Here is a 17,317-nt window from a genome sequence, read left to right as displayed (position 1 = left end):
TTAAAATATATTTAAAAAAAATTATTATTAAAAACTAATAACCTTTTATAATAGCTTGATTGAATAATATATACTTACTTTTTAACTAATTTTTCTAATTTTTCTGTTAAATGTTGTATGAATTCATTTTTGTTATTATTAAATAATATATGAATTCATCTTTAAATAACTTGCTATAGAAATATTTTCGTTGATGCCTGGCTTACTACATGCATTTAATCTAAGTTGCCATAGACATTCTTTATACTCAAGTAAGGCATTGACATCACCTTCTTTATCCATATTTTGAGGAACCCTGTCTATGACAAAAAACAACAATTTTTTGAAGTCTTGACAATCTAAACTGTGCATGTATAGTGAGTTAGTCTCTTTCTTATTTTTAATATCTCTGATGTGTTCACCTATCCTTTCCTTTAACTTTCTTATAGTCTTTCCAATATAAAAAGCTTGACAGGATAAACAGGTTGCCACATATATAACTAACTTGGTGTTACAATTTGCATGTCCTGGGCATCTAATAGTTCTTTTGTACCCTTTTATTGCTACATATGTACCATCCATAATGTACCTACACCACCTGCAGAATCCGCATTTTTTCATTTTCGACTCTCTAAATACAACTTCACTTTCAAAATAGTTTTTTAAATTTTTACCTCTACTAAAAACTATGGTCGGAGAAACACCTAATTCTTGCAAAATCTCTGTTTGATTCACAAACACCTTATCCCATACTTCTCTAATATTACTTGCAAAAATAGGCGTGTAATAACTGTATGGCAATATCATTGCTTTTGTTTTATTAGTGTTGTCACTACCTTTCATGTTTTGATTAAATAAGCCATACTTTAAAATAGGCTTGTAATCCAAATACCTCTTAATGGTTATCTCTTTTCTAATGTTCACCAACAATTCGTTAGGATAATCCCTCTCAACAAACATGTTGAGCAAATTATCTATTTCTTTGTTAAACTTCTCATCATCACTTATCATTCTCGAGAGTCTAACCATTTGTCCCTTAACTAAGTTTCTTTTTAGAAAGGAAGGATGACAACTTTTATAATGCAAGTACGAATTTGAAAATGTCAATTTTCTGTAAATGTTTGACTCCAGTTGATTTTCTTGCTTATATAATTTTATGTCCAAATATTCACATGAATCTATGTTTATTTGAAAAGTGAATCTAAGAAAAGATGTTGTACTATTCAGATATCCCATGAATTCATCAAATTCATTAATACTACCTTTCCAAAAAAGCAGGATGTCGTCCAAGAACCTTAGATATAAATCAATATATGAAAAATATTTACTTGCAAAAACATGCTCTTTTTCCCACATTGCTAAAACTAAGTTAGCATATATGGGGGCACATCTTGCCCCCATAGCAACACCAGAGCATTGTTTGTAATGTTCACCACCATGTTTAAAAAAATTATTTTCCAATACCATTTCCATTAATTTAACTAAGGTCTTAACCTTGGACGTAGCCATCCCCCCATAGTGAACCAAACTCCTTTCAAACATGTCTAGTCCTTCCTTTAAGGGAATAATTGAGAATAAATTGACAACATCAATAGTAATTAGATAAACCTCATTTAAATTAACTGTATTGTACTCTTTAAGAGTTGCCAAACAATGCCATGAATCTTTCAAAATGTGTGCTATATTACTTGTCACCTTGTTACAGGTTATATCAATATAATGTGCAGTAGCTTCTAGTTTGGAACGCTTTGCTGCTACAATCGGTCTAAAGGGGGGATTTGTGACACTCTTGTGTATTTTCGGTATTCCAAATATGCTAGGTGTGACAGGAAAATCAACTAACATATATTCATATTCAGATTGTGAAATATCACCATCCATTAATAACTCATATAACTGCCAATCAATCTTGGCGTAAGCTTTAATAATGTCATATTTGGAAACCCTAGTATATGTGTTCTCATCACCTAGCATGTCACTAATTTTGTTGATGTAATCCACGGTGTTCATAATAACAACACCTCCCCCTTTGTCAGGTTTCATCACCCTGTAATGATTGCTTGCTGTTAATTCTTTTAAACAAAACCTTTCGGCTTCAGTAAGATTATCGATTGAAACCTTTGTTTCTCTCCAAGCTTTTCTCAATTGTAATTCACACAACATTTCAAAAAGGTGAATTATTTGATTATTCGGTGGAATAAAAGTACTACTTCTTTTCAAGGTGAGTCCCCTATCACAATTAAATGAATTAGATTTACCTTTGAAATATATTTGCAAATTCAGTAATCTAACATATGCTTTCAAGTTCAATAAAATAAGTCCCAAGTCCGGTTTAAAACTTGGAACAAATTTAAAACCCTTTTTAAAAAGTGAAATAAATTCATTATCCATCTTTTTTTCAGTGAAATTATATACTGTGAAGCTCCCTTTTCTAATGATTTCACAACTTAAGTTATCTGTTGCTACTATGTGTGTTTCATTGTTTTCTTGAACAATATTTGTTACATTAACACATAAGTTTTCTATATAGCTAGCTCCAAATAAAGAAACTTCATCATCACTTAAATTTTTAAACAATAATTCCTCTGTATACATTTTAGAATCATGATGTTCAGAAGAGAATTGAAAAAAATCTGTTAAATTAAATGTCACAGGTATAATGTTTAATTCATTATCAAAAACATGCTTTTTGTGTGATAGTGCTAATGCTGTGTTTGCCTGAATCTGCCATTCCTGCTGTTTGTCTGACGGTAAAAATTCTGATACGGACCCTGATAACGCCCTTTTAGGCATTCTGACCTGCGTACACCCTGTTCCTCTAAAAAAGGCTCGTCAAAATTGTTGTATTCAAGATTATCATTGTTGTGCATATCAGCATTGTTGTTAGCAGTGTCTACGTCCCTGTATCCTGTGTTGTAATTAGAACTAGGTACATTAGTTTTCACAGCACTCACACAATGCTTATAATCATTGAAATGGGCATATGCCCAATTGTTAGAGTAATCATTAGTATCTCTCAGTAACTTTTCGTTCTTGTTATCAAGACCCTTACTGACAAATTTATTAGTTTCCACTAAAATATTGTCAAACTTAAACTTATTACTTTCAAATAGCAAGTCATTTCTAATGCTGTTGTCTAATAATGTTAAATTTTCACTCAAATGCGCTAACTTTACATTATTATTTTTAATAATAAGTCGAACCAAATTTTTACCAGTCTCGTCAAAAAGTTTAATAAGTTCTTCAAAAGTGTCACTGTTTTTCTCAAAACCAAAAGGTACCTTGAATATTCTAAGTCCTTTCGGTACATGGTTTAGCTCCAACGATCTTTCTAAGAAAACGTTATCCATTTGTAGGGTTTTAAACTTCCGTAAAGTTTTTTCAAAGTCATTAAACTGTTTGTTTAAAGAACCCATTTCGCGACCGTTGTATGTCTGACCAAATTTAGGTGCTGAAAGCAGTTCGTTAATTGCTGGAAACACCATAGCTTTTCTCCAAGCGCCATTAGAACCCTCACCAGCGTTCGAATATGGATTCGGCCTCAAAATCACGTGCCCCTCACTTCCGCTTGTGGTACGCACAGCATCAACGCCTATGAAATCCTTCGGACCACTGCTGGCTGTTGGGTTACCCCTTGATGTTCCTGGTGTTGAATGTAAAGTAAACACACGTTCCTCACTTTCCGACAAAGAAACATTAGTGTTGCCATCACTTATAATGTTCTTATCGGAACCTTCTCCGGTTCCCTTTTCTTTTAACACAGCCAAAAGATTTTGCGTAATAATCAGCTGTTGTTGAAGTAACTGCTCCATAAATTCAAACAAAAGTCCACGTAACAACGTATCACAATAAGTATAATGCCACAACCATATCTGCTGCACTCGAAAATGGGTCGTCACAACCGACAGTTGAACGACTTGAAAAATTAAAAACTGGTAAAAATAAAAAGTAACAACTCGTCACAAGTACACCAAAATGGTTTAATGGACATGAAACGAACTTAGCGCTTTCACCCGTCCAACCACGGGTTTCTTCAGAGTTAAAACAATTGAAAAAACAGCTGATTTTTATACTCTTATTAAATGAGTATCATTCAATTCAATTCAAAGGGTGAAAGCGCTAAGTTCGTTTCATGTCCATTAAACCATTTTGGTGTACTTGTGACGAGTTGTTACTTTTTATTTTTACCAGTTTTTAATTTTTCAAGTCGTTCAATTAGCAGAGCGTGCTATTCGCATTACTGGGAGGGTTCTTTTCTCCTGCTGTACTTATAGGGTGCTGACATCATCGGTGTTTAGAAAGGGGAATGTGCATCCTGTGGGGAGGCAGACGCCAAGCACACTCTGGCTAAGCTGTCATTCCCTAGGGCAAACAGTCTAGTGTTGACCTCTATACCCATATGTTTAATTGTCAAATGCACATTATTTGTTGCTGATAGACTGTTTGCACATATTTATTACCATAGCATTCCCTGTTTGTATGAACAACTTGTGCATCTGTGGAAGATGTTTGCATATGGGAGGGATCCACTATATCACGTATGTCTCTGTAGTCATTTAACTGTGTGCACTGGGCAGACTGCTGTAATGTGGTTGGTTCCTGGAATAACACGTTAAAATACCAGATATGTGTGTCCAACTGCTAAACTGAGATTTGGCCTAAGTGTGTGAGCATGCCCAGTTCAGCCTTCCCATGGCATGTTGTCTGACATATGTCTCATTTATCAAAGTGTGTGAGCATGCCCAGTGTGAGCATTCCATATGTTGAACTCTGCAGCCCACTACATTTGTGGATGAGTGTGAACTTCAACAAATATCACCCGTTTATGGTTGTGTGTTGTGTGTCATGTTGTGTAGTTACTGTACAACTGCTTTGTGTGTGAACACAACAGGATTATACTGTGCCTGCAGTGTTTGCATGGGATACTTTGCATACAGTTGTCAACATCCTTTCACACTGACCTAACACTGTAGTACTGTATAGTGTACTGGTAGTACTTTGACTGTGGTGGACAGTATCCTGGGCTTTAGTGCTATCACTGCTTTACATTTCGATAGTGAGCACAACAGCCTGGTTAAGGGCCAGTTGTGTACATCTGACCATGTTGCATTCTGTTCAGATATGAACTACTTAAACCAGGCTTGTCCAACATTGGTAGTGTATTCCACAACATAGGTGTACATTTGCAAACACTAGCGATGTGCCCTAGTCCATGTCTAATGCTAGTTGGAGAGTGTGTTTGTCCTTCAACACACATTGTAAGTGGAGTTTGCCATGACATATGTCATAGGTTCATAGGTTCATACTAGGCTATCTGCCCTAGGGCATTTATAAGCCTAGCCAGAGTGTGTTTGGCTTTCGCCACCCATTTTAAATTAATTTTGCTATGCCTTTTTTTGAGGTTAGTATACTGTGCCTCTGTCTAACAGTGACACAGAAGTGATAGCTGGGGAAAACCTACGATCTCCCATCCACTCATCAAAATTCTTCTTGAAGAGAGTCAATGTGGGACTCTGCCTTACCTGGACTTGGATTTTATTCCAGAGTGAAGGGAGCCTCTGGGATATGAATCTGTCCCTCCAGCATGTCCTATTTATTTCAGTGCTGAGGTTCAATTCTCTCGAGCGCGTAGCTCGATGGGATTTGGATTTTCTGAGGTGCAGCATGTCCATTAATTCCAGGTTGGACATGGCTTTATACGTCAGGCACAGATCGCCTCTGAGCAGGCGGTATGCCACTGAGTAGAGCTCGAGTTTCTTTAACCGGGCAGCATATGGCATCTGTTTGAGCCCTTTGATCCTCTTGGTGAGGTACTTTTGGGGTCTTTCCAGTTGCTGCAGGTGTCTGTTAAGGTACATCCCAAAAGGGGCATTGTACTCAGTTATGGGCCTGATGAGGGATGAGTAAAGAGGCACGATGACCTCCCCTGATCTAGATGTGAATCCCTTCATTATTAGGTGGGCTATATAAAATGTTTTTCTAACCACTTTGGCCACGTGGTTGTCAAATGAGAGATTGCTATCAACTTGGGTCCCCAGGTCCCTAATGACTTCTTCTGTACTTAATGGATTACCACCTATGTGGTAATTTGTGGGCACTTTGTTTTGCCAAAGGGGATGACTATACACTTTTGGCGTTTAGCTTGAGGCCATGGCTCTGGCACCAGTTGTCTGTTTCTATGAGGCCCTTTTGGAGGATGCTTGTGTCGGCTGGAGAGTTGATTATGGCCAGTTTGCAGTCATCTGAACTTGGTCAGCCACAGTCCTTCTGTGTTGGCCTGTACCGCGAGAAATATATACCGAACAAGAGAGGTCCCAGGACTGAGCCTTGTGGGATGCCACTTGTAACTGGTTTGGAGTCTGACATGGCTCCAGCAATTCTAACCATGTGGGTTCTGTCCTTGAGCCAGTTTGCAACCCATCTAGTGACATAGTGGTTTATATTTAAGCTGGTGAGCTTATCTATAATGCCCGAGTGGGGTATTGTATTGAAGGCTTTTGCGAGGTCCAGGTAGGCTGTGTGGACCACCTTCCCCTCGTCAATGGCCTTGGTGACTGTTTCAAAGAAATCGACCAGGTTTAAGAGGCATGATCTGCCCTTAACAAAGCCAAACTGGGTAGGATCCAGTGTCTGTAGGTCCCCAATATCTTTATTTATGAGGTTCATGATGATCCTTTCCATAGCTTTGCAGTCCAAGCTAGACAGGCTTATGGGGCGATAGTTTCCAGGATCCGTTGAGGCACCACCTTTGTGGAGAGGGACCACTGCTGCTGTACGCCACTCTTTGGGTACATATCCTGTAGTAAGGCTAAGATTGAACAGTAGTTTTATGTTTGGGTTTAGCTCTTCTTGGAGTTCCTGTAGGACGCAGCCCGGGACACCATCTGGTCCCATTGATGCTGTGTTTTATGCTTTGCAGAGGGTGGCTCTTACCTGAGCATCTGAGATGTCAGGGGGGCAGCACTCTGTTGGGATAGATATTTGCCCTTTTGGTGGGAAGGGGGGGGAGTTTGCACTGAACCTGTCAGCTAGGATGTTGGCAATGTCTGTGGGCTCGGTGTATTTTTTGTCATTTTGGACTAATTCTGAGCATATCTGGGAATTCCCACCCAGGTTCCTAACATAACTAAAGAAAGCCTTGTGATTATCCTTAGTGTCCTGTGCAATTTTTCTCTCGAAGCTGGCCTTAGACGATTTTATGAGTGCCCATAGTTTTTTGCTAATACTGATCAGAGATGCCTTCCCTTTTTGGGATTTTGCTCTATCATGTAGTAGCTTACTCCTTCTATTGTATAGTTTGTTTATGGCTGGGGTCCACCAGACAGGACGTCTGCCTTTGGGGGATTGGGTCTTGGTTTTATTTGGGATTGCATGATCCATGCATTCCTGAAGGTGTTCATAGAATGCATTTATAAAGGATTCTGTGGTCAAAGCCGTATTTTCCACAGGCCCGGGGGCTTTGAAGGATTTCGCCTCAGTTTTGAGGCATGTGAAATTTGCTTTAGAGAAGTTTTTCACTGTGGTTTTCTGGGCAGGGGGTGGGGTCGGGATGTGAATATCCAGTGAGATTAGTTTATGGTCTGATCTTACCAGTGAGGGATACACTTCTGGTCTAGAGCATAGTGTCCCCATGTTGGTGATGATCAGTTCCAGTATGTTTTCCCCTCTTGTGGGAGTGGTAACAAGTTGTTCCATAGCATTTGAGTTTATAAATTCTAGGAACCTTTGGGCTAGGGTGTTGGAGCTACAGTAATGCTCCCAGTCTATGTTTGGGTAGTTGAAGTCGCCCAATATAATGGTGTTTGGAGAGACCTTCATATTTTCCAGTGTTCTCAGGAAGGCCGAGTGGGATTCCTGTGTTTGGGAGGGTGGTCTGTAGCAAGCTATAAACTGGAAGGCAGTTTTACCCACAGTTAGTTGCACATGGATAGTCTCTGATGCTTCGTGCTGTGCCACCAACCTGGAAGTGTGGGTATCTTTGACGAATATTTATACTCCCCCTCCTTTTGTGGTTCGGTCCAAGTTTTGGGGCCAAAAAGCATGGCATGAGGTATAACCTAGTAGTGCTTGGGTGCTCTCGGGAGCCTTGAACCAGGTTTCTGTTACTGCACAGATATCGATGTTCTCCATGCTAAGGAGAGTTTCGAGTGTGTGCATCTTGAGGTTTAGACTTCTGGCATTGAGTAGCATTACTCTTAGTTTCTTATCCCTTGTGATACCTATGGAGGTGGGTTTGTCTTTTGAGCCTTGCCTAAAAAAGGCACTATGGGGGTAGCAAGAGCCTTTGCCAATATCCGAAAGCCCAGGGGTGACAGGTGCAAGCCGTCCCTAGTGAAGCATCGTGGCTTGTCGAGCATGTCATCCCAGGCTGACAGGCATTGGATCCCCTTTGAATGACACCAACACTTAAGCCAATTGTTGAAATTGATCATCTTGTCTTCATATTGTGGCATCATTCTTGGTGAGGGTAAGATGCTACTCAAGGTCAGGGTCATACCGGCCTGAGCTACATGCTCAGAGAGCTCCTCTATGTCTCTTTTCATGTAGTCCAGGGAGGTACGTCTCAGGTCATTCACACCAGCATGGACAATGACTGAGTCATATTTGTACTTGCCTTGGAGTGACCTGAGTAATGCTGTGCCTCTGTCTACCTGTGACATGACAGTGATACCCAGGATAAAGCTACCATCTCCCATCCACTCATCAAGATTCCTATTGAGGAAAATTGATAAGTGACTCTATGGGTAGCCTGTACTGGGAGTTCACTCATGGGTGGGGGTGGCTTCTGTGTTATGGATCATGCAGTACAGCTTGACCTATGTAAGTCAGTGCTGGGGTTCAGGTCTCTCATGTGCATAGCTCACTGCCATTCAGATTGTACAAGGTGCAGCATGTTTATTGATACCAGCAACACAGGCAACACATGGCATCTGTGCAAGCTCTTTGATACTCCTGGTGAGGTACTGTTGGGGACTTTACGGTTGATGGAGGTGTCTGCTGAGGTACATCCCACAGGGGCTATTGTAGTCAATTGTACCGCTGATAAAGGATGACTGCAGAGCCACAATGACCTCCCCTTATCTAGATCTGACAACCTTCATGATTAGGTGGGTATATGGTATGTTTCTGTAAACTCTACAGCACATGTTTGTCCAATGCAGGATATCTATCACCTTGTGTCCCCAGGTCTCTCATTACATGTTAACTACATAATGGGTTAACACCTATGTGGTAATTGGTGGGCACTTACTGTATATCCATGAGGGTTGACTATACACTTTTCTGCAATTAGCTTGCTGACATGGCTATGGCTCCAGTTGTCTGTTTCTATGTGGCCCTTTTATGGGATGCTTGTGTCAGCTGGTGGATCATATATGGTGAGCAGTTTGTAGTCCTCTGCAAACATGTTCAGACACAGTCCTTCCATGTTTGCCTGTACCTATGGGACATATATACCAGATGAGGGAGATCCCAGGACCAAGCCTTGTGGGATGCCAGTTATATCTGGTTTGTAGTCTGACATGGCTGCAGCATGTCTGACCATGTCTGTTCTGTCCTTGGTCTGGTTTGTAACCCCTCTACTGACATAGGGGTTTATATTTAAGCTGGTGAGCTTATCTATAATGAACACGTAGGGTATTGTATAGAAGCCTTTGCAAGGTCCAGCTACGCTGTGTGGACCACATTGCCCTCATCAATGACCTTAATGACTGTTTCAACTGAGTCAAACATGTTTAGGGGCAGGATCTGCACTTAAGAAAGCCACACTGGGTAGGGTCCAGTGTCAGTAGGTCCCCAATATCTTTATGTCTGTGGTACATGCTGATCCTTTCCATAGCTGTGCAGACCGAGCTTCTCAGGATTCTGGGGTAGTAGTTTTCAGTATCCATTCAGGCAACACCTTTGTTGAGAAGGACTACTGTTGTTGTACACTGCTCTTTGGGTACATATTCTGTGGTAAGGCTGACACTGAGCAGTAGTGTGATTTGGCATTCCATTCATCTTGGAGTCCATGTTGCACTCAGCCCAGGACACCATCTCATACCATTGCTGCTGTGTGTTTTGCTTTGTAGATGCTGGCTGTTACCTCAGCATCTGCAATGTCAGGGGCCAGCAGTCTGCTGGGATAGATATTCTGCATTCTGGGGGGGGGGGGTTGCACTGCACCTGTCAGGATGTATGTTGGCAATATGTGTGTGTGTTTGTGATATTTGTGTGATTCAGAGCATATCTGTGAATTCCCAACACGGTTCCTACCATCAGTTGTGAAAGCCTTGGGATTATCCTTAGTGTCCTCTACAATTTGTATCTTCATAGGTTCATAGGTTCATACTAGGCTATCCACCCTAGGGCATTTGTTAGCCTAGCCAGAGTGTGTGTGGCTTTTGCCACCCCTTGCTATGTGAATATTATGGCCATTTATGATTTGCTTTGCTGTGCCTCTGTCTGGACATGACACAGTGAAGACCCCCAGTGTAACTCTACAGTCATCCATCCACTTGGCAAGATTCCTGTTGAAGAGTGTCAGTGAGGGGCTCTGCCTAACATGGAGTGGGATTCTGGTCCAGGGTGTGGGGAGCCTCTGGATTATGTATCTGTCCCACCAGCACATCCTATTTCATTATTTGTTGAGGTCGACATCTCTCACTCTCACAGCTCCGATGGCTTTGAGTTTTCTGGGGTGGAGCATGTCCATTACTCCTGTGGTGAGCATGGCCTTCTACAACAGGCATGCAATGCCTCTGTGTAGGCAGTATGTGACTGCATTAAGCTGGGGTGTCTACAGCCAGGCAGCATATGACATAATTTGAGACCCTTTATCCTCTTGGTGAGGTACCTTTGAGGTCTTTCTAACTGCTGCAGGTGTCAGGTAAGGTACATCCCATATAAGGCATTGTACTAGACTATGGGTGTGATAAGAGAACAGTATAGGGGCACAATGACCTCTGTTGACGTAGATGTGAATCCTTTCCTGATACGGTGTCAAATGTAGACAGTCTTCCTAGCCACATTGGCAATGTGAGTGTCACATAACAGGTTACTGTCCACTTGTGTCCCTAGGTCCCTGATTACTCCTTCCATACATAATGGTTTACCACCTATGTGGTAATTTGTGGTACCTTGTTTGGTATTTGGTGGGACATTCATACTGTCCAGTGTCTTCAGGACAGCTGGGTGGGGTTTCTGTGTGTGAGAGCGTGGTCTGTAGCATGCTAAAGACTGTACAGCAGTTTTGCCTACAGTTAGTTGCACATGGGTGGACTCCAATGCCTTGTGCATTGTCAGTTACCTGGACGTATGGGTGTCCATGCTGAATATGGATACTCACCCTCCTTATATGTTTTGTTCCAGGTTTTGGGGCCATGACACATGATATGTGGTATAACCTGGTAGTGCTGGTGTGCTGTCAGGAGGTTTGCAGCAGGTTTCGGTCACTGCACAGACATCGATGTTCTCAGTACTGGGGATGGCCTTGGGAGCATGCATATTGGGGTTTACACATCTGGCATTGGTCAGCATTACCCTTGTGTTTTTTTCCACTTATGTTTTCTAGGGTGGTGGGTTAGTCTTTTCAGCCTTGCCTACAAAAGGCTCTATGGAGGTGGCAAAGGCCTTATCCAATATCCAGACGCCCAGGGGTAACAGGTGCAAGCCATCCCAAGAACAGCTGCGTGGCTTGTCAAGCTTGACATCCCAAGCAGACAGACATTGGATCCCCTTGGAATGACACCAGTAAGTGTGCCACTTGCTATGACTGATCATTCCGTGTTTGTACTGTGGCATTATTCTTGGTAAGGGTAGGATGCTGCAAACGGTGAGTGTCATACCAGCCTGGACTACATAATCAGAGAGCTCATCTATGTCTCTTTTCATGTAGTCTAGGGAGGTACATCTCAGATCATTCACACCAGCATGGACTATGACTGCATCATATTTCTACTTGCTTTGGAGTGACCTGTATACTTCTGTTATGTGGTGTATTGTGGCAGCCTACAGGCAGCTTACTGTACCCTTTCCCTTGTTCAGTCTGGTGTGCGGGACAGCAGTGTGTCTGACTATGGAGTCACCTATTACAACTGTATCAGGCATGTTGTTTCTCCTTCTGGCCTGTGACTGTTTGGCACTCCAGCTTTGTGTACTATGTGTTGCATGTGCTATGTTTGGAGGTTGTTTGATTGGATGTCTGCTTTAGAGGCCTCTGTTGGTGTGCTGTGTTTGTATTTTGTGCCTCCGGGAATGTTTTTCTGTGTTTATGTGTTTGGTTTGCAGTTGTGATAGGTCTATGTGGGACTGTGCTTGTGGTGTGTGTGGTTACCTTCTCCTCCTGACTAGTTTTGGGAGTACTGAGTTGAGGGAGCTCAGCCTCCAGTTTGGATAGATGGTTGCATCTCTCACATATATTTGTATTTCTTGGGTGGAGTTGGGGGTTGTCTATGTACTTGGGGCAGGTGTAACATTGCCTCAGGATTCACAGATTCAACTTGTTGTGGCTGGCCTTAGTGGATTGTATGTGTGGACATATTTTATTGCCATACTACTGATCAGTGATTACTTCATTGTTTATGTTTGCTCTATCATGTAGTAGCTTCCTCATTCTCTTGCATGGTTTGGTTATGGCTGGTGTCCACCATGCCAGATGCCTGTGTGTATGGCATTGTGTCTTGTTTTAATTTAGGATTGCATAATCCAAGCATTCCTGGCAGTGTTCATGGAATGGCTGTATTACAGGTTCTGAGGTGTGGCCCATATTCTGCACCTGCACAGGACCTTTAATGGATTCCACATCAGTTTGGAGGAGTGCAAATATTGCTTTACACATGTTTTCCACTGTGGTTTTCTGGCCAGGGACTGTGGTCAGGATTTGTATATCCAGTGTGATTACTCTATGGTCTGGTTTTACCAGTGAGCAATACACTTCTCATCTTGCCATCCAGTACCCATGTTGCTGATTATCACATCCAGTATGCTTAACCCTCTTGTGGGAGTGGTACATTGTTCCTGGGCCTTTTGGTTTATGGATTCTATGAACTTTTGTCCTACACTGTTGGAGCTAGTATAATGCTCCCAGTCTATGTCTGGATATTTTCAGTCACCCAATATAATGTGGTTTGGAGGACTTGATATATTCATGTATTCCAGCATAGGCCAGGTGCAGTTCCTGGTGTTGGGACAGTAGTCTGTAGCAGGCTATAAAATGGGGGGCAGTTTTAGCCACTGTTACTTGACCATGGCTAGTCCATGCTGCTTCTTGTTGTGGTACCAATATGGGCTGTGGTTATCCTTGACAATTCTTGCTAGTCACCCTCCTTTTGTAGCTTGTTCCATGTTTTGAGGCTGTACAGCACAGTATGAGGTGTAACCTGGTAGTGTTAGGGTGCTGTTGTGAGCCTTGACTCAGTTTTCTGTTACAGCACAGATATCAACATTCTCCATACTGGGTGAGTTTAGACTGCATGCATCTTGCTGTTTCGACTTATCCCTTATCTTATTCTTATCCCTTCTGATACCTATGGAGATAGGTTTGTGTTTTGAGCCTTACCTATTCAGGGCACACTGTGGGTAACAACAGCCTTTGCCAGTATCCATACGGCCTGCACTGATAGGTGCACGCCAGTCCTAGCAGGTGGAGCATCATTTCATGCTCAGACTGGCACACATTGGATCCCCTTTGACTAACTGCGATACTTCAGTCAATTATTGCACTTGATCATCTCATTGTCATATTGTGGCATGATGCTTGGTGAGGGTAGGATGTTAGTCAGGGTCCTCAGGTGTGCATATAGTACATGGTGTTACATTACTTAGCACATAGCATTCATGCCTCAGGTGGTGCTGCAGGGCTGCCTCTGTCGGATGCGCATATTACACTTCCCTGTACATGTTTGTGAGCAGGTCATGTCATTGTAGGCATCCATGTTATTATTTGAGTGAGTCAGAGGGGGTATCATTCCCAGGGTTCCTACTGAGCCAGTGTATGTGCTATGCGTTGCCTCTTTGCCAAGGCCAGGGCATACTGGGCACGCCTCCTTCTGCCTACTGGGGCAGGCTCAGGTTGTTCCTCCTCGAAGTCACGCTCTGCCTGTGATGGCCTTGGCAATGGTGGGGGGCTGTTTGGCCCAGCCCTATGCTGGTCCTGCTGCAGCTGTTTTCGCAAGATCATATTATGTAGCATAGCACATACCATGACAATTTGGGTACATGTAGTTGGTGTGTACTGCAAGGCTCCACCAGATGTGTCCAGACACCGGAACCGTGACTTGAGCAGCCCAACGCTCTATTACATTACGTGTTTGTGCGTGTGCCTCATTATAGCATTCCTTTTCAGGTGTGTGTGCGTTTCTGATGGGTGTCATCAGCCACGGCTCCAGTGCATAACCTGCATCCCCCACTAGGTGTCCGTGAGGGATATCCCCATTCGCAAATGTCTGGTACAGCTGCGTCAAATGCCAGATGTGGGAATCGTGGCAGTTCCCAGGACAGCCAGCACACACATTCATTATTATGCCCTGGGCATCACACATGACCTGGCAGTTGATAGAGGGGAAGCCCTTGTGGTTGATGCATGCCCTACCCTGCTCACCAGCTGGTGCTTTGATGCGTATGTGCATGCAGTCTATTGCACCCACTACCTCAGGGTATTCCGCTATTTGCTGGAAGAGACGCATATTGCTGGCCAATACCTCACGGGCATTGGGGAAATATACATAATCACCGACATGTGCTGACATGGCATCCAGGAACTGGTGCAGTACCCTGGAGGCTGATGCGTGTGATATCCCCATCATATCACCAGTTGGTCTCTGGAAGGTACCTGTTGCTAGTATTCTTAGGCCAACACATACCTTGGTTTCCACTGGGATGGGTTCCCCTCTGTTGGTTCTGTGTGTGAGGCGTGGCCTGCACAGCTCCACTATTTGCTGCAGGAGGTCTCTGTCCACTCTATAGTGCTCTACTATCTCCAGCTCATGTAACCTGTGGTAGGTGACCCTGGGCCTGTACACTCTTCTCCGTCTCCTCACTGTGGGTTGTCTGGCACCATCTGCATTGTCACCACCCTCAGCAAGTTGCCTATGTCTCATTATGACAGCTATGGCAGCCCCTAACATTTCTGCTCTGAGTTCAGCTTTTTCAGTTTTCACTTCTAGTAACTTACTCCTGTCTTGCAGTGTCTCTTGAGAGAAACATCCTGCACTGCTGTTTGCAGAGTTTTAAGTGCTGGGCTAGGCTACTATTCTGCCTGTGTAATTGCCTGCTTCTAATTGTTTTCACCTGCTAGCTCCAGCAGTATTTCCTGCTAGCTTCCTACTAGATCTGTTGCTTCCTTTTTCCTCTCTGTTTCCTCAGGGAGGAGCCGTGTGCAAACCAGCAAAAACATGCTCACAGTGGCTTACACGCGCACGCACATGCTTATATGGTTCAGAATCTGCTTATTTGGGTTAAAACACGCACACACCCGTGCAAACAGTGTTAAACATCTCTAAACACGCTCCCACATGCTCAGTCTGCCTTATACGCGCACACACTGTCTTACTTGCGCTTCATGGCGTGCACACGTATGCATGCACGTCCAGCAAGAAACTTTGGTGTAGGCAACAGTGTACACCTTCCATTTCTTGACTTTCTCATGCTTATCTAGTGGCACACCTCTTTCCATGTTATCTGTCTGACATCTGTCATGTAACTCTGACCTCCAGTGAACTGCATTTCTTTCTACCATTCCACCCTGTGATATCACCTATCTCCTACTCTGTTCCTCCCCCTTCTGTAACTCTTACACTACTCAGACTGTGCTCATTTGCTATGTGACAGTGGAATTCAGTATCCTAACACTCATTTGCATCAGATTGCCTACTAATGCTTAGTTACATCTCTTAGACTCAGCTTCCCTCCTTAGCAACCACTAACCGGTGGCCATGTTGGTTTTGGTCTGCTGGTCCCTGCATTGACATTCCATGTATTGCATAAAACCCACATTTGTGGGTTTAAAACCTTTGTTTTTATGTTTTATACAGCGCAGCCCGTTTGATCGCCGAAAAAAATATATATATATTTTTATTACTTTTGCATCAGGTTACCTTGCCAATGGCATTGGCATGCTGCCTGACACATATGCACCCTTTATTTGGAGCTGACATGGCTCCATTGCGATTTTTGCAGAAATGTACTCAGTTGTCAACTGAGTACATTTCTGCAGCTAAAACTGCTCTTACACAGGCTGTTCTGGGCTTCCTGGATCACTAATCATCCTCATTTGCATGCTATTCGGCTGCAAGTGAGGTGATTAGCTTATCCACGCCCACTCCGTGTAAGAGACATTTTAGCTTGTCTCTTACACGGACTTTGGGCTGTTCCTGGATCGCGAAGGCTGCATGGAGTCTTACACTACTCTTAGACTCCGTGCAAGCCTTCGTGAATCCTGCCCGAGGTCTATCCATCCTTAGCATAATCATGTATGAAAATGAAATACCTTTACCTGGATCCAGTAAAACAGACCAATCCCTGCAAAGGGCTATACAATCAAAATTGTAAAGATCTGTATTACTGGATTCACGCAAACAAACTTTTAATTAATAGTAATTAGACTAATGTCATGCTTTTTACTACAGCAAAAAAGCTAAAGTCTTTACATCCTTTAACTTTAAATGATTTAAAATGAACCACCAGCTCCAAACATTACACAAACAATACTTTTGGATAACTGCTGATCAGCTTCTAAACTTCAGTTTACACACAGCAAAAATCACTTCTAAAGTTTTAAATCAGATTACATTAAATTACTGAATCTCTCACCTACTTGCTCTTGCAACATATATGATATTAGCTAAAAATTATCTGATTCATAAAACAGAACATACTTGAATCAAATGTGTGTGTGTGTGTGTGTGTGTGTGTGCGCACACGCGCGTGTGATATGTTAAATTATGACATAGTAATACTCTGCATGCAATGTGTTTGTGTTTTTTAACATGCTGTCAACATGTCTGTCTTTTTTTTTTTTTACCCAGGTCATGACTTAAAAAGGTCAGTACATCAGCTCAGGTACCTACATTGTAACTAATAAAAATTTTTAAAAAAAGTATACAAATCATTAATACGTACATTAGGAAATTTGAACTTGCTGAAGAATCTAATGCAATTCTTTAGATGTAAGAATTCACATTATGGCAGATATTAGTATATAACAGAGCAGAATAACAGTTCTACCTTTTTCTGCATGACACTGTACACCATTCTTACAGATTCCCTTTTTCTTATCAAAAGGTGTCAGAGATTTGCATTTTATGAACAATTTCTACTGAAGAGACTGTACAGTATGTTGTCATTCCCCCTAGTATGT

General features: G+C 42.4%; 1 protein-coding gene across 2 annotated transcripts in view; it reads right to left on the bottom strand.

Moving 5' to 3' along the window:
* The window catches only part of LOC122789919 (cytokine receptor common subunit gamma-like), a 1,562,088-nt gene that overhangs the window by 692,879 nt on the left and 851,892 nt on the right, over positions 1–17,317 (bottom strand). The window lies entirely within an intron of this gene.

This window comes from Protopterus annectens, chromosome 15.part0 (assembly GCF_019279795.1).
Source record: "Protopterus annectens isolate FY-2018-M chromosome 15.part0, PAN1.0, whole genome shotgun sequence".
Taxonomy (NCBI): Eukaryota; Metazoa; Chordata; order Ceratodontiformes; family Protopteridae; genus Protopterus; species Protopterus annectens.
This window is presented reverse-complemented; position numbering and strand designations above follow the sequence as displayed.